The sequence below is a fragment of the Rhinatrema bivittatum genome, chromosome 2 (genome assembly GCF_901001135.1).
Source record: "Rhinatrema bivittatum chromosome 2, aRhiBiv1.1, whole genome shotgun sequence".
NCBI lineage: Eukaryota > Metazoa > Chordata > Amphibia > Gymnophiona > Rhinatrematidae > Rhinatrema > Rhinatrema bivittatum.
Genome location: NC_042616.1, coordinates 54,073,131 through 54,098,517, shown reverse-complemented (window position 1 = coordinate 54,098,517; position 25,387 = coordinate 54,073,131). Strand labels below are relative to the sequence as shown.

The following is a 25,387-nucleotide window of genomic DNA, read 5'->3' as shown; positions in this document are numbered from 1 at the left end:
CTTGACATTGGTTGGCAGAGAAACTGTAATGTAATTTAGATCAATTGTTTAGTCATCTGTGAGAAGAGAACACTTAAGTAAAGTTCAGGAGAAGTTCAAGTTGAAATATATTAAATCCTTCAGGTAATTAACTTGAGTTGGTCTGACCTTTTCATAAGGCAACAAGACTCTATCGACTCCATACCAGCTAGATACAACAACACATTTCATAATCTCAAAGGATATACAGTACTACATCATTCTATGTCTCAATTACAAGCAAGTAAGTAAACAGGGTTACACACAGGGAATCAGAGTGTGAAAGTACTAGATGCACAAAAAGGAGGCCGGCTGATTTTACTTCAGATCAGCTGAGGAAAAGGCAGGTCATTTGGTAGGCCTTTTCTCATGTTTTTCAACAGGTACCAAAGTTCCTTATAAGAGCAGAAAGATAACTGGGAAACATCAGATCAACAAAGCTGCTGCCACAGTTACTACACCCTGCCTCTGTTCAGAATGATATCCTGATCCTCAGCAAGAAACCAGATCAGTGTGAAAGATGCCTGCAGGAAACAGGAGGCAGAACAGAAGGGAGATAGAGAAGCTTAAAAGTATCTGTGACAATGATAAAATGGTTTTTCAGGCATCTAAACTGGAAAACGTCAGCAGAGAGGAAGGACAAACTGGATTACAAAAGTAACAGCTGAACACAGATTACCAAAGAAATTAGAATCCTCACCCCGATCCCACCTTCACTGAAGCTGATGAACCAGTATGGAAGTGGAATTGAAGAAAACATCCCAAGATGAGGAGGAACTGAAACTTACAAGCCCTGAAACTTCAGTAGAGCAACAACCACCACTATGTCTAGGAAGTAAAGGGTAGTGGTGGCTGTTGATTGACTTCCAAGGTGATTGGAGGCATTCATCAGTCAACCAGACATGCTGCCCCAGGAGGTGTGTTATGTGCCAGGATCTGAGACATTACGGAGACTGCTGAGAATCATCAAGCCTACTATTAATTGATGCTGCTCACCCATGCCGGCACAAATGAAAGTGCTAGATATCCCCTGGTATGTATCAAAAGTGATTTCATACTTCTGGGAGAGAGGGTGAAGCAGGTGGTATTCTCCTCAATTCTCCAAGTCCAGGACAAAGGCTGAGGCAGAGAAGCTCACATTTTGGAAATAAATGAATGGTTGCGTAGATAGTGTTGACAAGGGTAATTAGTCTTTCTGGATGATGGGATGGCTTGCCAAGGACTGCAGAGCACAGATGATGTCTACCCATCGAAAAAGAGGGGAAGTGACTTCCAGAACAAACTGGCAAACCTAATGAGTACAGCTTTATCTTATCTAACATTTAAAAAAGAGAGAGCAGTGAAGACTGTGGCTCAGACAATGGCTCAGACTTTGGTTCAATCAGCTTACCCAGAACCCTTTGCTCTCTCTGGCCTATTTGCAAACGCTGGCCATAAAAAAAAAACTCAAACTGACCCTAGAATGGAGATTCTGGGAGACCTCTGGACTGCATTTGGAGCTGCTCAAAACTTATGATGGAGGGTCATGAGGTTACAAAGGGCAAATGGCTGTGGTCACATTCTCACAGGCTACCGTCTCCACTCTGAAATCAGAGTTTTCCAATTCCACCTGAGGATGGAAAAGATTGAAAGATTGACAGGACAAAGGACTATCAGAGGATTGCTGCTAACATCTGGCTTAAGCAAGGGAGGCTTTAAGGGGGGCCCTTTGGGTGGAAAGGATCAGGTTAACATAGGTTTAGTGTTCATCTGATTTTAATATAACAAAACTGTGTAAGTGATAATCAGTCATAGGCTCATTGTATATTTTAAACCTATAAAACACAGCACTCACTGACATATTATGAGAGACAGGACTGCTGTACCTGAGAAGAGGTCGGGCTGCCTGTATCTCCCAAGGATATGCAATGATAAATTTATATTTGTTCCTACTAAATTTTGTGTGATATCCTTGAGTCCCATATGTGTGGATAAGCGTCTTTTAGAGTAAATTAAATATTCAACAGCAGCTTTTAAACTAAAACAAGGGAGAAAGCAGACAGTCGCTCAGAAGCACATGGTTCAGAGGAAGGTGTCTTTGAAGGATACTAATGAAACAAGAGAGTTGGGGCATCCCAACAGAGAGGTTCCAATAAAAGCAAATATAGTCCATGTGCTTATAATTAAAGAATTACCGGAGCTAAAGGATTCCAAATTAGCTCTATCAACTGAAAAGTTAATAAAAACAAAAAAAATCCCCAACTTGAAATGTCTAAGAAGATGTGAGAATTAGAATGTATAGCAGCAAATGATGAGACAGACATAATTGGCATCTTGGAGACCTGGTGGAAGGAGGATAATCAATGGGAAAGTGCTAGACCACGGTAGAAATTATATCGCAATGACAGGGAGGATCAACTTGGTGGGGGTTGGCACTTTATGTCCAGGATGGCATAGAGTCCAAAAGGATAAAGATCATACAAGAGACTAAATGCTCAGTAGAATCTTTATGGGTAGAAATCCCATGTGTGTTGAGTAAGAATATAGTGATAGGAGGATACTACTGTCCACCTGGCCAAAATGATGAGACAGACAATGAAATGCTAAGGGAAATCACGGAAGCTAACCAATGTGGCAGTGCAATAATAATGGGAGATTTCAATTACCCAGCTTAATCAATGGGAGTCGGTGGTTAACCACAAAAATGAAATAAAAAACAACTGAAAACGGAGGACTTTCAGTGAAGAGGTTTCGAGACGCAGTGTCCATCCATTTTGAGATGGTGAAATCTTTATGACTCTATTCAAAAATATTCGCATGCCCCTGAAGAAGCTGTACCACGAAACACCGGCCGTGTTGGGCTGTTTGTTGATAACAGTATTAAAGAGTCTTCTGATATATACTTTTTTGAAGACGGAGGACTTTTTTAAAATAATATAAAAATAACAAAAAAATGCTTTTCTGAAGTAAAATATTTTCTGAAGGTGAATGATTAAAAGACGGGTTGGTTACTGTTGAAGTTACACAATGTCAGGCTTGCTGACACCTTCAAGGCTAAGATTAACATTATTTTGGTTCCCACTTTGTTGTTTTAGATTTCAATTACCCCAATATTGACTGGGTAAATGTAACATCAGGACATGCTAGAGACAAAGTTCCTGGATGTAATAAATGACTGCTTCATGGAGCAATTGGTTTAGGAACTAAGGAGAGAGGGAGCTATTTTAGATTTAATTCTTAGTGGAATGGAGGATTTGGTGAGAGAGGGGTAACGATGATGGGGCCACTTGGCAATAGTAATCATAACAGGATCAAATTTGAATTGACTGGAATGGGGACAATATATAAATTACAGCTCTAACACTAAACTTTCAAAAAGGAAATTTTTGGAAAATAGAAAAAAACTGAAAGGTGGAGCTACAAAGGTTAAGAGGGTACAATAGGTATGGCCATTGTTTAAAAATACCAACTTGGAAGCGAGGTCCAAATGTATTCCATACATTAAGGTGGAAGAAAGGACAAAATTACCAGCATGGTTAAAAGGAGAGGTTGAAAGAAGGTATTTTAGCCAAAAAAAAGTCCTTCAAAAATTGAAAGAAGGATCCCTCTGAAGAAAACAGGAAAAAGCATAAGTTTGCCAAGTTAAATGTAAAACATTGATAACACAGGCTAAGAAAGAATTTGAAATGAAGTTGGCTGTAGAAGCAAAAACTCATAATAAAAACTTTTTTAAATATATCTGAAGCAGGAAACCTGCGAGGGAGTTGGTTAGATGATTGAAGGGTTAAAGGGGCACTTAGGGAAGATAAGGCCATCACGGAGAGACTAAATTAATTCTTTGCTTCCGTGTTTACTAATGAAGATGTTGGAGAGATACTGGTTCTGGAGACTGTTTTCAAGGGTGATGATCTGGATGAACTGAAACAAATCACGATGAACGTGGAAGATGTAGTAGGCCAGATTGACAGACCGAAGCATAAAAAAAATCATCTGGACCGGATGGCATACATCCTAGGGTTCTGAAAGAACTAAAAAAATGAAATTTTGAACCTATTAGTAAAAATCTGTAACCTATCATTTAAATTGTCCATTGTGAAGCCCCAAGTTTTGGAACTGGGATGTTTATTCTTACTAAAATTCCCTTGTAAGTGCTTGACAAAGCACCAAGGCAATTCCTTTATGTTTTTTTCAACCATCCCAGTTAATTTATTTATTTAACAGCTTTTCTATACCGACATTAAAATACACATCATATCGGTTTACATAATAACAGTAGATAGAAAATACAAATAACAGGGGGAGGGGGAGAACTAAGAACAGGGGGTCGGAGGGGGGACCCCAAAACTAAGATAGAAGGAGAGAAGGCGAGAGGAACAGTAACAAGGTTAATTAGATGTGTATGAGTACATTATATACATTATATACAAATTGAGCCAGGGGTAGGTGGAAGCAATTATACAGTTATACAATTATACAGTTATACATTTATACAATTATACAGGCAGGCAGGGGGCGGGTTAGTGGAAGTGACGGGGGATCAGAATGTTAATCTGGGAAGGCTTGATGAAAGAGCCAAGTTTTTAACTGTTTTCTAAATTTGAAGGGGCAGGGTTCCATACGGAGGTTGGGCGGTAGATCATTCCAGAGCTTAGGGCTGGCAATTGAGAAGGCGCGATTCCTGGTGGCCGAGAGGCGGGCTTTCTTGAGAGAGGGAACTAGAAGGGAACATTTATGAATAGTTCTGGTCGGGCTGAGGATTGAGTGGGTCGGAGGGGTTCATTAAGCCAGGAGGAGTTGTGGTTGTAGATAGCTTTGTGTATAATGGTGATGGCTTTGAACAAGATACGGGAAGAGATAGGTTTATATCTAGTAAAAAAAGAATGTAGTGGTTTTTTTCCCTCCAGTGACCTAAAGTCTAACTTCAAGTAGATGTAATTTCTGTTCTATCATAAAAGTAAAAGCTGTACCCCATTTTACCACAAAATTGTATAAGTGTATTCCTTAAGGTTGAGTTAAATTTTGGACCCTATTGTGGGCTTGAGATATATGTTATAGTAGCTACTAGATTGGGATATAGCACCTATAGAAAAACTAATGGCTGGTTTATATACCTGTTGTATAATTTTAAGAGGGGAATGAAATTTCATTATTGTGTTTGATTTTCCTAGAATTTATATAGTAGAGCTACTAAGCATGTTATTTCTGTTCACGTTATGCTTGAAATAATTGTAAAACTGATAAATAAAAATAAAAAATATATATTGTCCATTGTACCTAAAGACTGGAGGGTGGCCAATGTAACCCTAATATTTAAAAAGGGCTCCAGGATTGATCCGCGAAAAAATAGACTAGTGCGCCTGATTTAAATTGCCAGGAAAAATAGGAAAACTATTCTAAAGAACAAAACCACAGAACATATAGTCAGACATGGTTTCATGGGACACAACAAACATGGATTTACCCAAGAAAAGTCTTGCCTCACAAATCTGCCACATTTTTTTGAAGGGGTTAATAAACTTGTGGATAATGGTGAACTAGTAGATGTAGTGTATTTGGATATTCAGAAGACATCTGACAAATTCCCTCATGAGAGACTTCTAAGAAAACTAAAAAATCATGGGCTAGGAAGCAATGTCCTTTCATGGATTACAAACTGGTCAAGAGACAGGAAACAGAGAGTAGGATTAAATGGTCAGTTTTCTCGGTGGAAAAATGTAAACAGTGGAGTACTTCAGGAATCTGTACTTGGATGGTGCTTTTCAATATATATATATTCTGGAAAGAGATATGATATGTGAGGTGATCAGATCTGCAGATAACAAAATTATTCAGAGTAGTTAAATCACATGTGGATTGTGATAAATTGCAGGAGGACCTTGCAAGACTGGAAAATTGGGCATCCAAATGGCAGATGAAATTTAAAGTGGACACGTGAAAGGCGATGCATACAGGGAAAAATAACCCATGCTGTTAGATTACATATTAGGAGTCACCACCCAGGAAAAAGCTAGGCATTATAGTGCATAATACATTGAAATCATCAGCTCAGTGTGCTGCAGCAGTCAAAAAAGCTAACAGAATGTTACCGGTAGGAATTATTAGGAAGAGAATGGTGAATAAAATGGAGAATGTCATATTGCCTTTGTACCACTCCTTTAATACCGTGTGCAGTTCTGGTCGCCACATTTCAAGAAAAATATAATTGCACTGGAGAAGGTACAGAGAAGGGCAACTAAAATGATGAAGGGGATGGAACAGCTCCCCTATGAAATAAAGCTAAAGAGGTTAGGGCTGTTCAGCTTGGAGAAGAGATGGCTGAAGGAGGATATGATAGAAGTCTATAAAATCATGAGAAGACTAGAACGGGTAAATATGAATCGTTTATTTATTCTTTCAGATAATAGAAGGACTAGGGGGCACTCCATGAAGTTAGCAAGTAGCACATTTAAAACAAATTGGAGAAAATTATTTTTCACTCAACCCACAATTAAGCTCTGGAATTTGTTGCCAGAGGATGTGGTTAGGGAAGTTAGTGAAGCTGGGTTTAAAAAAAGGTTTGGATAAGTTCCTGGAGAATTCCATTAACCGCTATTAATCAAGATGATTTAGGGAATGTCATGCTATTACTGGCATTAGTAGCATTGGATCTATTTAATGTTTGGATACTTGCCAGGTACTTGTAATCTGGATTGGCCACTGTTAGAAACAGGATGCTGGGCTTGATGGACCCTTTGGTCTGACCCAGTATGGCAACGTCTTATGTGCTTAGGATTGTCGGGGGATGGGTGAAAAAAAGCCCTCGGGTAAGTAAAACATTAAACATGTTACTTGTATAGAAAAGGGTACAAAAAAAAAAAAATAAAACATTTGGAAAGTTATGCATACAAATGCCCATGGTTGGGGATATAAAGTCCCAGATATAAAAAGGCAGTCATGGAAGAAGCTGGCTTGGATGTAGTGGCTGTCATGGAGTTGTGATACATAATACTAGGCTACCATCTTTCAGAAAGGACAGGGTAGGAAGAAAGGGAGAAGGAGTCTCTCTCTCTCTCTCTCTCTCTCTATATATATATATATATAAACAGAATTGATAGGGTAAGAAGGCGGCACGGTGAGTTAATCTGAAAAAGTTGGAGTGAAACATTTATTTATATTGATATATATACAGACTTCCATCACAAGCATAAGAAATGGATAGAGATTTAATGGGGGATATTAATAAAATTGCTAATAAAATGGGAGATACTATTGCTAAGTGACTTCAGTCTGCTGGATGTCTTCCCTATGTCTTCTAGATGCAATGAGATCAGATTCCCTGCAAGGAGAAAATGGTCCATCAACTGGTAAAAGAACCTACACACACGGGCGGGGGGATGATGCTGTGCCTGGGGGCTTACAAATGGGGAAAGCATTTCTGATTGCCACAGTAGATCATCATCTGGAGGGACCTTCATTTTTCAGATTGTATCTTATTTTTCCCTGGAATATATCAGCATTTATTACAGCGAATAAACAGGAGAAAACTCATTGGCAAAAAGACATTTTTTCCACTGAAGTTCCCCGGTCTGCATAATAAACACTAATAAATCCCAGGGAAAAACAACAAAAACTGATAAAGATCCCTAACTTCTGGTATCCAGTAATAGTTTAGGCATGCAGGATACTAAAACTACACTTCATCTAATGCAGGACTTCTAAAACCTGTCCTTGGGACATCACGGTCATTCAGATTTTGAGGATATCCATAATGAATATGCACAAGATAAATTTGAATACATTAAAAATCTAGTGCAATACTAATTTATCTCAATGCATGCAAATTCATTGCGGCTATCCTGAAAACCCAACATGCTCTGGGGGTCCCCAAGATAGGATTTCGAAGCTCTGAAAGGGTGCTGGCAAATTCTACTGACAGAAAAAGCCGAACCTAAGACAGAATTTGCTACACCTGAGGCTCTCTTTCAGTTCAATGCCCAACTATTTGGCTTACACAGAGGATGTGTCACTTTCCAGTGATTAATGAATAAGTGCTACACTCACACAATCAATACCTAGTTACATATTTGGATGAAACTGTGAACTGGGAAACCCGTTTAGACATAGAAGCCATTCTGGATACCTTAAGAAAAGCTGGATTAAGAGCAAACTCCCAAAATGTACAGTGGGCTTAGAAGAGTAGCAGGGATACATCGTAGATAAGGACATTTAAAAAAAACCCCAACTAAATAAAAAGTAAAAGGTGATCAAAAATTGGTCATGTCCTATTAGCTAAATGCAGGTAAAAATTACATTACATTCAAAAAGAAGCTAAAGACTTGGTTTTTTGCACAAGCTTTCCCAGAGATCTAAGAGCCGGAAGAACACTATATCTGCTTAGACTCGGACCCACCATCACCTCCTGTACATAGTTTACTGAATAGTTCGTTATCGCTATTTAACTAGACATGCTTAATCTCTGTAACCTCCTCTAAGTTCCTCTGCCCCTTTATCAGGTCGATACAGTAACGTTGAGTTAAAGATTCCCGGTCTGTAACGTGCTGGGAGCCCACAATACAGACGAGTAAGGCCATCCAGCGATACAGTCTCCAGTTTCACGGGTCCTTAGCGCTTCCTAAACCCTTTCCTAAACCCTTTCCGCACCCAGCATGTAAATGAACGAAAAAGCTGTATAATGAAGGAATTAGCTATTCCCCTGCGATACTGTAACGGGCGCTGATATTATCTCCTCCGTAACCCGCTGTTCTGCCGCGGCCTTAACCTGCTAGTTTACCGCCTCCCCCTAGTAGGAGTTAGTGTAGTGTAGTGTAGTGTAAAAACATTGCTTACCCGCCCTGGTCCTGTCCGGTCTCCTGCAGCCCCGTCCGGTCCCCTCCTCCCGAAGCAAAAAAAAAAAAAACGAAAAAGTAGCAAGGCTCGGGCCTGCTATGGTAAGTGTAAAAAGTGTAAAAAGTGTAAAAAACAAAAAACCTGTGTGTTATATAAAAAATAAAACAATTTTAAATACCTGTCGGAGGGCCGTGGGTCCAGGCGGCCGGTGGGCGGCGGGCAGCCATCAGCGGCATCCGGTAGTCCCTTCTCCCTTCCTCCCTCCCTCCCCTGCCTGGATGAGCGCCAAAATCGCACGGGCGGGTCGGCAGCGGGGGGGGGGGGGGGGGGGCGGCAGCAGGAGCCGGGAGCGGCGGGGGGGCGGCAGCGGGGTCCGGGGGGGGCAGCAGCAGCGGGGTCCGGGGGGGCAGCGAGATCCGGGGAGCGAGTAGCGGCAGCGTGTTCGATCGGGCAGGCAGGTAGGTGGCAAAATAAAGATGGCCGCCTGCACGGGAAAATCGTGCAATTGGCCGCTGAAGACGTGACGTCACGACGTTTGGCGTCACGGGGTGTGACGTCACGACTTCAGCGGCCAATTGCACGATTTTCCCGTGCAGGCGGCCATCTTTATTTTGCCACCTACCTGCCTGCCCGATCGAACACGCTGCCGCTACTCGCTCCCCGGATCTCGCTGCCACCCCTGGATCCCGCTGCCGCTGCCCCCCCCGGACCCCGCTGCTGCCTACCCGCCGCTCCCGGATCCTGCTGCCGCCCCCCCCCCCCCCCACTGCCGACCCGCCCGTGCGATTTTTGGCGCTCATCCAGGCAGGGGAGGGAGGGAGGAAGGGAGAAGGGACTACCGGATGCCGCTGATGGCTGCCCGCCGCCCACCGGCCGCCTGGACCCACGGCCCTCCGACAGGTATTTAAAATTGTTTTATTTTTTTATATAACACACAGGTTTTTTCTTTTTTACACTTTTTTACACTTCCTGGTGCCTGTCATTTCAAATGTCATTTGAAATGACAGGCACCAGCGCACCCAGGTTACTGTATAGGCGCTGTTACAGCGCCTATACAGTAAAATGGGTTGCGCGGGCATAACCCTTCCCTATCGCTTCACAGCCACGGCATGCATTTGCATGCGATTAGAGGAGAGTATCGGGGAGTTAGTGAAGAGAACTGTGCGTGCGGGGAGGAAGGGTGCGCCTGACACTGCCGCACTGTTTTTACTGCGGCCTTACTGTATCGAGCCGTATGTTATCTGTTATCTTGTTTCAATGTAAACTGCCCTCCGAGGCGTCAGTTTTATTTCCTTGTAAACCGGTGTGATATGTATATTATACAGGAACATCGGTATATAAAAACTAAAAATAAATAAATAAATAAATAAAGGCTTTCCTAGATATTGCAGGAAACTGTTAACTATTTTATTCTGAACTTTTCCACCCAAGCCTTCACTCTTACTTGTGGTTAAGTACTTCAAGTACTTTTTTTCTCTACCAATTGGTTTGTAATAAAAATTTCACATTTACCAATACTTTTTCCCCCACACACTTGTATAGAACGGCAAGTATCTAACTGCAAAGCCAATCAGCCAAACTTTAGATTAAAAAGGGTCACCGTAACTGTGCTAGCAAGTTGGTCGCGTAATTCTCAACACATATACTAATTACAGACCCTTATACATTTTTTTTAAACTGTTGCTGAAAAGTGCTCAAATCATTGTGTAGTAAAAAAATAAGGAAAAACTAAAAAAAAATTCAAGTCCCCTCCCCCCCCCACAATACGCCCATGTGTTGGCTAAACTGAGGGAACATCTGAAGCCAAAAGCAGCCTCTTGTCTTTTTTTGTTCTCAAAAACTGAGAAATATTACATGTAGTCAACAAAAGTACTTTAATATGTACAAGTTTGCAAAAAGGGTCTATGATTAGTGTTGGGTTGACAACTGTGTGGTCAACTTGCTAGCACTGTACAGTAACTATCTGAAGCTTGCCTCAATGGCTTTCTAGTTAGATATTTGCTATTCTCTCTATATATATGCTGCAGGTAGAGTCCTAGACAGTGTTTTGTTTTGGGGGTTTTTCCCTGCTGGGGGACTATAATGTCATAAAAAAAATGGATGTTTTAGAATAATGTGGCAGCATCGGTTTGGCAAGGGGTTGGAGAAAGGGTGGGAAAGGGGTTGGGGAAAGAGTGAAAAATCACAGGAAACCCGAGGTTCTGGCTTTTATCACAGCATTCTGATAGCCTCCCCTCTGGTATTCGTAAGGATGTCAGTAATTTATGAACAAACCAGGACATCTTAGCTTCATTAGGTTGCAAAAATTCACTAACAGTTCAGCATAAAATTCAAGTCTGTGGCCATTTACTAGTTTCAAGGTGGGGGGGGGGGGTATTCTGATTGGATCTTTTTAGCCTTGGGCTATTCACACAGAGGCTTATCAGATCAGGTCGTACCGATGTCTGTCTCTGTTGCGGTTTGTGTAGTTGCATGTGTCCCCACTCTGCCACCCATCTTATAATTTGGAAATGGCTGTAGGCAGGGATTTTAAATTTAGGGGCTACAGCATGACTTGGCCATGGAAATGACTTTTGCAGCGTGGAAAGTTACAAATTCATTAGTGGGGGAGCACTGTGGCAAAGAAATACATGTGCGAGTCATCGAATAGTAATATGGGAGCGGGAAGAGAACAGAGGAATAGAAAGCATTGGGGTCACTGGGTGCTTATATGTAGGCACCTCACTTAGGCAGCATACACTGTACGAACAGGGAGTCCAAACCAAGTGTCCCATAAGAACATGCCATACTGGGTCAGACCAAGGGTCCATCAAGCCCAGCATCCTGTCTCCAACAGTGGCCAATCCAGGCCATAAGAACCTGGCAAGTATCCAAACTCTGAGTAGATCCCTTGCTACCGATGCCAGTAATAGCAGTAACTATTTCCTAAGTCAACTTGATTAATAGCAGATAATGGACTTCTCCATATAAAAACCATTAAATAAACAAACAAACAAACAAACAAACTTATCCAAACCTTTTTTAAACCCAGCTACACTAACTTCCCTAACCACATCCTCTGGCAACAAATTCTAGAGCTTGAGGGTTGAGTGAAAAAGAATTTTCTCTGATTAGTTTTAAATGTGCTACTTGCTAACTTCATGGAGTGCCCCCTAGTCCTTCTATTATCCGAAAGTGTAAATAACCAATTCACATTTACCCATTCTAGGCTTCACAAGATTTTAAAGACCTTTATCATATCCCCCCCAGCCATCTCTTCTCCAAGCTGAACAGCCCTAACCTCTTTAGCATTTCACAGGGGAGCTATTCCATCCCCTTTATCATTTTGGTTGCCCTTCTGTGTACATTCTCCAGTATAATTATATCTTTTTTGAGATGCGTCGACCAGAACTATACAGAGTACTCAAGATACGGTCTGACCGTGGAACAATACAGAGGCATGACATTTTCCGTTTTATTCACCATTCCCTTCCTAATAATTCCTAACATTCTGTTTGCTTTTTTGACTGGCACAGAACTCTGAGCCGATGATTTCAATGTGTTATCCACTAGGACGCTTAGATTTCTTTCCTGGGTGGTATCTCCTAATGTGGAGCCTAACATCGTGTAACCACAGCAAGGGTTATTTTTACCTATATGAATCACCTTGCTCTTGTCCACATTAAATTTCATCTGCCATTTGGACACCCAATTTTCCAGTTTCACAAGGTCCTCCTGCAATTTATCACAATCTGCTTGTGATTTAACCACTCTGAATAATTTTGTATCATCTGCAAATTTGATTTCCGCACGTCACATTTCTTTCCAGATTATTTATAAATATTGAAAAGCACCAGTCCAAGTACAGATACCTGAGGCACTCCACTGTTTACTCTTTTCCACTAAGAAAATTGACCATTTAATCCCACTCTCTGTTTCCTGTCTTTTAACCAGTTTGTAATACACGAGAGGACATTGCCTCCTATCCCATGACTTTTTAGTTTTCTTAGAAGCCTTTCATGAGGGACTTTGTCAAAAGCCTTCTTAAAATCCAGGTACACTACATCTACCAGTTCACCTTCATCCACATATTTATTAACCCCTTCAAAAAAATGAAGCAGATTTGTGAGGCAAGACTTCCCTTAAGTAAATCCATGCTGACTGTGTTCCATTAAACCATGTCTTTCTACATGCTCTATGATTTTGATCTTTAGAATAGTTTCCACTATTTTTCCCAGCACTGAAGTCAGGCTCACTGGTCTATAGTTTCCCATATCGCCCCCTAGAACCCTCTAAAATCTGAGGTTACATTGGCCAGTCTCCAGGTACAATGGATTATTTTAATGACAGTTTATAAATTTTAACTAATAAATCTGAAAGTTCATTTATGAGTTTCTTCAGAAACTTGGGATGTATACCATCCGGTCCAGGTGATTTGCTACTCTTTAGTTTGTCAATCTGGCGTACTACATCTTCCAGGGTCACAGAGATTTTGTTCAATTCATCTGACTCATCACCCTTGAAAACCATCTCAGGAACCAGTATCTCCCCAACATCCTAATTAGTAAACACTGAAGCAAAGAATTCATTTAGTCTTTCTGCAATGGCCTTATCTTCTCTAAGAGTCCTTTTAAACCCTTGGTCATCTAATGGTCCAACCGACTCCCTCACAGGTTTCTTGCTTTGGATATATTTTAAAAAGTTTTTATTATGAGTTTTTGCCTCTATGGCCAACTTCATTTCAAATTCTCTCTTAACCTGCCTTATCAATGTTTTACACTTAACTTGACAATGCTCATGCTTTTTCCTGTTTTCTTCAGATAGATCATTCTTCCAATTTTTGAAGGATTTTTTTTCGCTAAAATAGCCTCTTTCACCTCACCTTTTAACCATGCTGGTAATCATTTTGCCTACCTTCCACCTTTCTTAATGCATGGAATACATCTGGACTGCACTTCTAAGATTGTATTTTTAGAAAATTACCACACCTATTGTGTACTTTTAACCTTTCCAGCTGCACCATTCAGTTTTTTTTCTAACTATTTTCCTCATTTTGTTTCCCTTTTCAAAATTTAGTGTTAGAGCTTAGATTTGCATATTGTCCCCCTTCCAGTCATTAGTTCAAATTTGATCATGTTATGATCACTATTGCCAAGTGGCCCCACCACCATTACCTCACCAAATGTTCCACTATGAATTAAATCTAAAATAGCTCCCTCTCTCGTTGGTTCTTGAACAAACTGCTCCATGAAACTGTTGTTTATTCTATCCAGGAACTTTATGACGCTAGCATGTCCTGATGTTACATTTACCCAATCAATGTTGGGGTAATTGAAATCTCCCATTATTACTGCACTGCCAAATTTGTTAGCTTCCCTGATTTCTAAGTGGAGACACATTGAGCTGAGGTGACTTAGAATATGATCATTTCTACTTTTTTTTTTAAATCAGCTCCTGGTAATATAATCTGCAGTGATCATGCTTGACATATTTGCATACACTGGACACATAATGTATGCAAATCTATCTCATGCATATTCATTGTCATTATCTTGCAAACCAGGTTGATTAGGTGCAACTCCAAGACTGGATTACAAAACACTAAACTAGACCACGGGCAATCTGAATACAGCCAGAGACTCTTACAACATCATCCTTTTTTTTTAACTCAATAAAAAAGAATCACAAGTTTATTCCAGGCCCAATGCTAGAATTCTGAATGCCAGAGAAATAAACGTATCCAGATTTCTTCTTCAATCCTAAACTACAAGCCGCTGACCATGAACATTAGTTTTTCAAATAAAACTTTTTACTGTTCTTCACTTAAGGCCAAAGCTGGAGTTTTATTAGCTAGCATCCCAAAAATTTATGCTCTGGGATACTAATACACAAGACGTTAGGGGAAACGCACAGCAAAGTCCAATAGCAAAGCATGTTCAAGCAGCACTGTACAAAATATCAAGAAGGCTGCTCACCCTGTAAAAATATTGCTAGCAGTAATTTTGATATGGGTCTGACAATTGCTTGGTTTTGAATGTAAACATTACTACCCTTAACATAAGGCTTGGTGGTAACCAGCACAGATCAGCAGTTTCTATCATAAGCAGCTTACTGGGTAGATTAGATGGACCATTTGGTCTTTTTCTGCTGTCATTACTTTGTTAGGGTGTCTAAGGAATTGGATCGAGGAAGAGCGCTCGATGTCATCTACTTGGATTTTAGCAAAGCTTTTGATATGGTCCCGCACAGGAGGCTTGTGATTAAAACGAGAAGCTTGGGTGCGAGTACCGAGGTGGTGGCCTGGATAGCAAACTGGTTGAAGGACAGAAGACAATGTGTGATGGTAAATGGAACTTACTCTAAAGAGAGAGCGGTGATGAGCGGAGTGCCGCAAGGGTCGGTGTTCGGACCGGACCTGTTCAATATCTTTGTGAGCAACATCGCAGACGGGATAGAAGGTAAGGTTTGTCTGTTTGCGGATGATACTAAGATCTGCAGCAGAGTGGACACGCCGGAAGGAGTAGAGAGAATGAGACGGGATTTAAGGAAGCTGGAAGACTGGTCGAAGTTAAGGCAGTTGAGATTCAATGCCAAGAAGTGCAGAGTCATGCATATGGGGTGTGGAAATCCAAAAGAAATGTATTTGATGGGGGGTGAAGGGCTGATGTGCATGAAGCAGGAGAGAGACCTTGGAGTGATAGTGTCTAACGATCTGAAGTCGGCGAAACAATGTGACAAGGCAATAGCTAAAGCCAGAAGAATGCTGGGCTGCATAGAGAGAGGAATATAGAGGAAGAAAAGGGAAGTGATTATCCCCTTGTACAGATCCTTGGTGAGGCCTCACCTGGAGTACTGTGCTCAATTCTAGAGACCGTATATATGAAGGGACAGAGACAGGATGGAAGTGGTCCAGAGAAGGGTGACCAAAAAGGTGGATGGTCTTCATCAAATGACTTATGAGAAGAGATTGAAGAATCTAAATATGTATACCCTGGAAGAAAGAAGGAGCAGGGGTGATATGAAACAGATGTTCAGATACTTGAAAGGTTTTAATGATCCAAAGTCAACGACAAACCTTTTCCGTTGGAAAAAAATCAGCAGAACCAGGGGTCACGATTTAAAACTCCAGGGAGGAAGACTCAGAACCAATGTCAGGAAGTATTTCTTCACAGAGAGGGTGGTGGATGCCTGGAACGCCCTTCCGGAGGAAATGGTGAAGACAAAAACTGTGAAGGATTTCAAAGGGGCATGGGATAAACACTGTGGATCCATAAAGCCTGGGGAATGGGAATGAAGAAAAGAGGTATGGGGGTGACTTGCGGGAATGACGGCTACTACCTAGTGATTAATATCCTTATTCAATAAATGTTCACACGGTTAATGAGACTCCTACATTGCTCTATGCTTCAACGGTAAGAGGAAATGTGGAAAAGAGGATTTGCATTCAGGCAGCAACCAACAAGGTAGCACAGTCTGGGTAAACAAATAAGCGTGGGAGTAGCTTGCTTGTTGCAGCGGTTACTACCCCAAACCAATTAAGCCTGATACTTCACTTTCAATGCATATCCAGTGTAAATCTCTGCTTCAAATTTATCTCTGCTTCAACGGCAGGGGGGAATGAAGATATGAGGATTTACATTCAGACAGCAACCAACAAGGACTGAATTGCAAAGTCTGGGTAAACAAGTAAGCGTGGGAGTAGCTTGCTTATTGCGGCGGTTACTACCCCTAACAAATTAAGCCTGATACTTCACTTTGAATGCATATCCAGCACAGCTCAATGCTTCAATTGCAGGGGGGAATGAATAAATAGGATTTACATCCAGCCAACATTTAACAAGGCATTGATCTGAGCAGTATAAATATACAAACCTCAGGAAACCTTGTTCAATACAACGGTTACTACCCTCAAACATTAAGCCTTATACTTCACTTTGATACAGCTCCAACACTGCTCTCTGTATCAATGGCGGGGGTGGAAGGAAATTAGAATCAAAACGCTACCAATAAGGGCCCTGAACTCAGTGGTCGGAGTAACAGATAAGTATGAGAAAATAAGTGTCAAAGCTTGATGGGCAGACTGGATGGGCCTATTGGTCTTCTTCTGCCATCATTTCTATGTTTCTATGTTACCATGTTATGTTAAACTTGTCTGATTATTTGGCTCTCTCTGGTCTTTGATCTCTTTTTTTTCTTGCCCTAATCTATATGTTCATAGTGTGTGTTCTGGTTTTGGGTGGATGCAATATTAACCTGCTTCCCACTGGGTTCAACACACAGCTAAGACGTCTTTGTTTCAGGAAGACAATACCTGGTTTTGCAGAAATAATTCATTTCTCAAAAAAATTTCACACACATAATAAAAAAAATAAAAATAAAAACATAAAAGAAATGTCTTTGCCATGGCCATTAGAGAGCACCTCCTGATACAAGAGTATATGAGGTTGAACAGCCGGTGTCAAGTGCGAGGCCTGCAAAAAACGCACAGGACAAGAAGCGGCTGTTGCAGTCCTCCTGCCACAACCCGCGCCAGCCCAGAAGAGAAAAAGCTGATGCTGCTGGCCTCCTCCTCAAAAAGGCAACAAGACCCTTACGTGGGCCCATGCTAGCCAACAAGTTAGAGTGCCACTGCATGTTCCCATCCACCATCACCAACTGACAAAGAAAAGACACTGCTCAGCACATAAACAGGCCCATACAGTAAGGAGCGGTAGGAAGAGCTGCGTTAGTGCCGAGCGCACCCGCGGTTGCCGCACGCACAGTCCGGCTCACCTACCGCTCGATACTGTATTTAAATAGCTTGCAAATGCAAGCTGCGTCCAAGAAGCGTCCGTGAAGCGTTAAGCCCGCGCAACCCATGTTACTGTATAGAGCGCTATACAGTAACCTGGGTGCGCGGGCCTAACGCTTCACGGACACGCTGGTATCTGTCATTTCAAATGTCATTTGAAATGACAGGTACCAGGAAGTGGACGGTTCTCCTACGCTCGGGATTGCCAGTCCTCTCTCCCCTCCTCCCGAAGCAAGGCGCAGGGAGGGGGGAGAGAGGACTGGTGAAACGACATGTAAAGTGTAAAGCAACGAAGCGACTTACTTTTCTTGCAGCCCTCCTCCTCCGGAGACGGACATCGGCGGAGACGGACCGCGGCTCCCCTGCCTCCCGGGGGCAGCCAGCGGCGAAAGCGGCCCTGCCAGGAAAGACGGACACCTGCACGGGCAAAAGCGGCCCCTGTGCGTGCAATTTGGCCGCTCAAGACGTGACGCCACATGCCGTGACGCCAAACGTCGTGACGTCACGCCTTGAGCGGCCCAATTGCACGCACGGGGGCCGCTTTCGCCCGTGCAGGCGTCCGTCTTCGCCGGCAGCTGCCTCCGGGAGGCAGGGGAGCCGCAGTCCGTCTCCGCCGATGTCCGTCTCCGGAGGAGGGCTGCAAGAAGAGTAAGTCGCTTCGTTGCTACTTTTTTTTTTTTTCCGCTTAACTTTTTAAGTGAAACTTAGAAAATGATAGTGAAGAAAGCAAAATCTATGTTGAGAAATATGCTTCTTGCTTTAGAAAAGTCTTTGCTACCCATTGTAAGAGAAATAGTAGGTGTTGTTGAGACAGACGGGAATTTGATACTGCAGTATGCTTTGGACCATTAATTTATCAAACATGAAAACTGGAAAAAAGCAAACATGAAAATCTGCTAATCGTAGCAGCTCGTTTTGGAATAGTCGCTTTTTCGATTTTTTTCGCTTTTTCCCCGCTTTCGTTGCTTCGGGAGGAGGGGAGAGAGGACTGAGGCTGCCCTGGAGACCAGCACCCATGGACGCGGCCAGGGCAGGTGAGCGGGGGCTGGGGGAAAGTTTGCCACCTACCCTTACCCCTGCCTCTAACGCAGGGGTAAGGGTAGGCGGTAAGTTAGCAGGTTAAACGCACGGCAAAACGGCAGGGTAAAAAAGCGATAGTCGGGGCGCGCGTTACTGTATGGGAGGGAATAGCTAATTCGATCGTTTATTTATTTATTTATTTTAAACTTTTCTATACCGACATCCATGTGCAAAGGGACATATCAGATCGGTTTACAGTGAACGAGAAACAGCATTAAAACGAATGCAATTACATTGAACAAGGGATACATGAACTTGGATCAGGGGTAGCAAACTGAGCAAAAGCATACTTAAGGAGGAAGAAACATAATTTAAAAGTACAGCTGACAATAAGTTAAATATGAAAAATGAGTATGAGAGATGACAGGCGGATACATGTTTATACGGTATATTATACGGTATATTACATGTAAACATGTAAATATACCGGATACGGTATATTACATGTAAACATGTAATATACATGCTGCGGGCAGAAGGGGTTACCCGGTGATTTAAAGAGGCGGGTTAGGAGCAGGGTAACCGCGGCCGCACTTTACTGTATTGACCTGAAAGTAAATAGGATGAACTGGTACAGCACAGCTACCAGCTGATCAAGAGCTGAAATGCCAACCAGCCCTCTCTCTGAGTGAGAACCAAGAGTGAGGGGTGCACAGGAAGAGCTAAAACCATGGGGGGGGGGGGGGGGGGGGGGACGGGACACACACACGACAGACAATGATGTCACTTTACACATCTTTGGTGAGATCTTATCTGGTGTATTGTGCCTTCTTCTCATAACCAGTTAAGACAGGGTGGAGACCGTCCAGAGAAAGGCTGCGCCAGAAGCCTTGTGAAATGAGTGAGATTTAGACCTAAATTTGTATACCCTACAGGAGAGAGGGGACGGGGAGGGAGGCGGAGAGATATGAGGGCCATTCAAATATCTTAGAGATATAAATAATGCACAATAAACTTTTCCCAAGGCAACAAAGTTCTTGAACAAGCAAGTACCGCTAGGAGTAACTTCAGAAAATGTCTTCAAAAGAAAGGGTGGATAGGCAAAAACCATAAGGAGTTCATGAAATCCTGGGAGAAGCACAGAGGACCCCAAATTGCAAACAAGTGCAGGGAACTATACTACGTTATCGAAAAAGGGAAGGTAAAGTCATAGATCGGCTGAGGGCAGGTTGTGGCACTGCAACAAGAAATAAATTGGGCAGAGTTACCATCCTCATCTGCCACCACTGTGTTTCTACGATGGGGAGAGTATAGAGGAAATGAAGCCAGAGACACAGACATCGGAGGAATTCACAGAAAGATGAAGAACAGAGAAAGAGCTACAATATAGTATAGTGAGAGACCGAGAGGATGCCTGGCACAGTGCAAGAGACCACTGAAGGAGGAGAGCTGAGAGCCCAATGGCAGATGGAGACTGGGCAGGGAGCAGAGGGAAGTGGAGGAGCACTAAGAGGTGATAGATTGAGCTGTGGGAACCAGAAACATGGGGAGGCACAGCAATCCTTTCTGCAAATTTTCATGCGTTTTCTCTTGTATAGTTTATTTATATCAGGGTAAGAAACTCCAGTCTGTAAGTACCACAAGCTGGTTGGGGTTTTCAATGTATCCACACTGAATATTCATGAGATGCATTTGCGTGCACAGCCTCCACTGCATGCAAATGCATCTCGTGCATATTCACTGTGGATATACTGAACTCGAGGACTGGAATTGCCTACCCTCTCGGTTTATATACATATTACATTTTTGCAAACTATAAACTGGGAGCACCTATTTTGATCATGCCCTTAGGTTTAAAAAAAATGTATATTTATTTATATTTTGCCCATCTCGGTCAACGAGAGAAGCTATCCATCAATGTCCCAATGCCAGGCCAGCCCTAGGTTCTGATAAGGAGCAACGCAGCAGCTCCAGAACGTACTTAAGATTCAGAACAGCAAAAACAGCCGTACAAAAAAAACCCAACAAAATAAAAACAACTTTTTAAGTGTCCATCTTCCTCCATCCATTGCAAAGCTCTCAGGTTGGAAAGAGGAGACCTTCATAACTGCCATTATTTAGGCTAACGCTGCGGCTTTAAAATAAAGGACCCCTCCCCCCGAACCCCATAGCCAAAGCCAGTGTAGGGCGCTTTAAGGCCCAGGCTGCACAGCAAGAAAAACTTGAAGCGCTTTCTTAACAGGAACAGCTCTCCTCCCCCGGGGGTGTCAACGGGTAACACCGGCACAGACCTCCCCAGCCCTAAAAGCGAAGCGCAGGAGCTGCTGCAGCGCCCCGGGGCCCGGCGGCCGCACACCTCTCCCTCTATCAATAGATGGAAATCTGGGCCTGGGATGGGAGCCATGTAAGCAGCGGCAGAAACAAAAAACAAACAAACCGAAGAAAAAAAAAAAAGAGAAACCCCCAATACATCTAAAACAGCGCCCTGCAGGCTCCCTTCTGTAGCGGGAATGAGGAAGAGGCATAGTGCAAGCAACCAGCCACGTCTCCCTCCCCCCCCTCAGCAAAGCGGCCAAGGCCACAACGGAGGTGCGGCAACAAAGCCGGCTCCGGGCGCCCTCCCCCTTCCAAAAAAAAAAAAGGGCTGGAGAGCACGGGCACGAACCCCGCCTTTTATTTGCACCCCAGCCGCGCGCGCGCGCCCTACCTCCGGGAGCCCCTCTGCGGACATTTTGCCTCCAGTGCTGCTGGCGAGCGCCGGGCTCGGCCCCTTTGTCTCGGGTTCGCTCTCCCCCGGTGCGAGCCGTGCAGGAGCAGGGGGGTGGGGGAGGGGAGGAGCCTGACTCGGAGGGGGAGGGGGGAGGGGGGGGGCGGCTGCTCTGACACGGATTCGGACGCGCCAGGCCCTGCTCTCGGGTCTAGGCAGCCCGGCAGAGCTTTGATCTGGTGGGGTGGAGGAGAGGGACCGCTGCTGCTGCTGCTGCAATGGTTTGGTTTTCATTCTGGGGGTTTTCAGATGGCTCCAGGTCAGCCGGGACAGAGCGAGCCAGTACTGGTTTTTGCCCGGCTCCCATTGCATGCCTGGACTTGTAGTTCTAAGTCCCCGCCCCCCTTGCCTTGACCTAAGAAATTGTGAACTGCAAAGTCCCTGCATGCAACGTGGCAAAGCCAGGACCGTCTCTGATGACCTGGAGCCCATCTGCTAAAAACTCAGTATCATTGCCCTGTATGTGAAAGGATCGGGGAAAAAAAAAGAAACGCTTCGGTCTCTTTTTCTCTTCAAGTATAGGTGTTTAATGTACTTAAAATGCCAATCAGGGCTATAGTTTGCAAATGCGTGGTTGTTTTTGGTGCGGGGGGGGGGGATTTTCCCAAAATAAGAGAATTTTCCGAAGTAATTGATTTCCAATAATTGTACCTTTCCTTAATGGCAGCGTAGATGCAGATAGACTATTCTCTAGCTCTTAAACATATCAAATTTTCAGGCCGATACAGTAAAGTGCGTTCCAACACCCCAGAAACTAATAGCGCCCACAACATGCAAATGCATGTTGATGGGCCTATTAGTTATTCCCGCGCAATTCAGAAAGTAAAATGTGCAGCCAAGCCGAACATTTTACTCTCAGAAATTAACTCCTGCCAAAGGCAGGCATTAATTTCGGCCGGCATCGTGGAAGTGTATTGAAAAGCAGAAAAAACTGCTTTTCTGTACACTCTCCGACTTAATATCATAGCGATATTAAGTCAGAGGCCCCAAAAGTTAAAAAAAATTAAAAATAAAAATAATAAAATATAAATCTACCCGCGGCCTATGGGTTAGAAGACTGACGCCCAATTATGCCGGTGTCCGTTTTCCGAAACCATGGCTGTCAGCGGATTCGAGAACCGACGCCGCTGACAGCCGCCGCTTCTGTCAAAAAGGAGGCGCTAGGGACGCGCTATGTCCCTAGCACCTCCTTTTACCGCGGGCCCTCATTTGCATGCCTCAGTTTAGTGAATCGCGCGCCCAGGAGAGCGACCTGACTGTTGGCTTGGTCTTCACATGGGTATGCCTGCTGTTCTTATTTGCTGGTTTCTCTTTTTTTTCTTTAATGCAAGAAATATTTAGCATTTTCATAGCTTTCTAAAATACAAAAATGTCTCTTTCATTATCCCCATAACCCAGTTTACAAGAAAAAACCTTTTCTTCTTCATTTGGTTTTATTTATTTATTTATCTATCTATCAAGTTTTATATACCGTCATTTGGGGTCACCATCTTATTTTATTAATCTCTAGGGAGATTCAACGATCTAAACCAAAGGTGGGCAACTCCAGTTCTGGAATGTCACACACACTCACACAGGCCTGGTTTTCAGAATATCCACAGTGAATATGCATGAAATATATTTGCATACAATGGAAATCTGCATGCAAATATATCTCATACATATTCATGATGGATATCCTGAAAACCAGGTCTCTAGGTGTGGTCTAAACACTTCTTGCCTACTTGGATTAAAAATGGTGGGAGTGGATAAGAGGAAGCTTCCCTCTCCTTTTATCTAAAATGCTTCTCAACCCATGCCTGGGGTGTTTCCCATGCAAATGAGAGAGAGAGAGAGAGAGAGAGAGAGAGAGAGAGAGAGAGAGAGAGAGAGAGAGAGAGAGAGAGAGAGAGAGAGAGAGAGAGAGAGAGAGAGAGAGACTTGCTATAGATCCTACTCCCTGGACAGGTATTTGTATCCCTATGAGAGGCCCACCTAGTAACTCGAGGTGGGGATTAGGTATTAGTGTAGGGGGTTGGGGGCCACTTTCACATTCAACGTGAGACGTACGAACAGAACAGTGATCTCTTGTGAAGATTTGATGGCCTTCGGAGTGGGGAAACTCACTCTCAAGATGAGATTTGGACAATGTTCTCTCCACCTAGCTTGTTGTTGCCCAGGTAGAGTGTCCATCAAGCTAGGTGGAGGGAACATTGCCCAAATCTCATCTTGGAGTGAGTTTCCCCACTCCGAAGGCCATCAAATCTTCACAAGAGACCACTGTTCTGTTCGTACGTCTCACGTTGAATGTGAAAGTGGCCCCCAACCCCCTACACTAATACCTAATCCCCACCTCGAGTTACTAGGTGGGCCTCTCATAGGGATATAAACCTTTACTGGCCTCTAGCACACAATGTAATGCGAATGAAAGGGTTGTAGCTATTAGCCGCGATAGGAGCTGTGCTAACACTGCGGCTGTTTCGCGGCACATGATAACTGTTTCCTGCTTTACATATGCTCCGCCCTAACTCCGCCCCCTGAATACCAAATTACAAATTTGCATTCGCAAATCGCGTTAACGGCTGTTAGCGCGATTTGCAAATTTATCTCCCGTGGTAACTCCTTGGAAAATGACCCCCTAAATTAGCACTTTACTTATTCCACTTATGTTCATTGTAAAGCCTTTGGCTGAATTACTGTTTGCTGTAAACCGAGGTGATGTGCATTACGTGCCGCGGTATATAAAAAACTATAAATAAATAAAATAACCCCGGGGTCTAATGTAATATTGGTGCATAGAAAACGGGCGCTTAGCGTCGAGCCAGCTCTCCTGGGCGTGCAGTGTAATATTTAAATTAGGGGTCACGCAAAAAAAAAGGAGGCGCTAGGGAAAATGTAGGCCTCCCTAGTGCCTCCATGGCATCGGGCACGCAGGAGAGGCGGCTGTCAAGCGGGTTGGGGAAAACAGATGCTAAATCTACGAGCATCTGTTTTCTAACATTACCAGCATAGACACGCACAAGATATATGGCCTGGACCGCATAGCGTGTGTGTGTATATTGGGCGTCCAGAACTTATTTTGATTTTTTTTTTTTGTTTATTTTTACTAAATCTGCTTTCTTTGGTTCCTCCTACTTAGTCTCGCTACGATACTATTAGGAGGAATCACAGAAGGCAGGATTTTTTTTTTTCACTGCGCCCTTGAGCGTGCTATACCTTTACGCCAGCCCCTTGCTCACTTAAAATTTTGCATCAAGGGGATTAGCTAATAGCTTCAACTCCATGGAATTTACACGTGACGAGCGCTATTAGCTATGCGGTGTTTTGGATGCACTAATCCCCCCCCCGTATTGCATCGTTAAACCCTGCGCCAGCCGCTGCACACGGTATTGCATCGGCCCCCTGGTGACTTCCCTCCCTTTCCTCATTGCTTTCAGTTCTTGTGCTTGTGAGCAGAAATTCAGGACTGAGAGCCAGATGTACTAAGCCAAGGGAGGCCTACTCCGCTACTCAAGAGCCGCATGCCAGTCTTGGTTTTCAGGATATCCACAATGAATGTGCAGGAGATAAGGTTTGCATGCATCGCCTCCCTTGTCTGCAAATACATTTCGTGCATATTCTTTTCTTTTATTTATTTATTTAAAAGCATTTCTATACCGTCTTTCACAAAGAATATTGACTAAAACGGTTCACAAAAACATCAAATAATTATAGAGTGTATTAATTAAATTAATAAAACTATTTTTTAAAAATAAAAAGTAAAAATAAAAGAAATAAAAATAAATAAACAGCAGAGAAAAATACAATTCATGATTTAATCCCTATTCTCATATGTAACCGTATATATCTCCTATGCTTAAGTTTAAAAAAAAAAACCAAGAAATAGTCAAGAAAAACAAAAAAACTATCATAGAGTTCAAAAGAAGTAACATTACTATGACAATGATTATTATTTTATTTTATTAATTGTTTGTTCTGTTGTTCAATGTTTGCAAATGCCTCTTTAAACAGATGTGTTTTTAGTGATT

The 25,387-nt window shown here is 42.9% G+C and overlaps 1 protein-coding gene across 1 annotated transcript in view; it reads right to left on the bottom strand.

The window, feature by feature from the left end:
- LOC115083972 (mucin-19-like) overlaps positions 1–21,468 on the bottom strand; it is a 100,874-nt gene extending 79,406 nt beyond the window's left edge. The window contains exon 1 of the mRNA XM_029588153.1: positions 21,321–21,468. The gene's annotated coding sequence lies outside the window, so the exon portion shown is untranslated. The remainder of the gene's footprint in view (positions 1–21,320) is intronic.
- Positions 21,469–25,387: the final 3,919 nt, after the last annotated feature.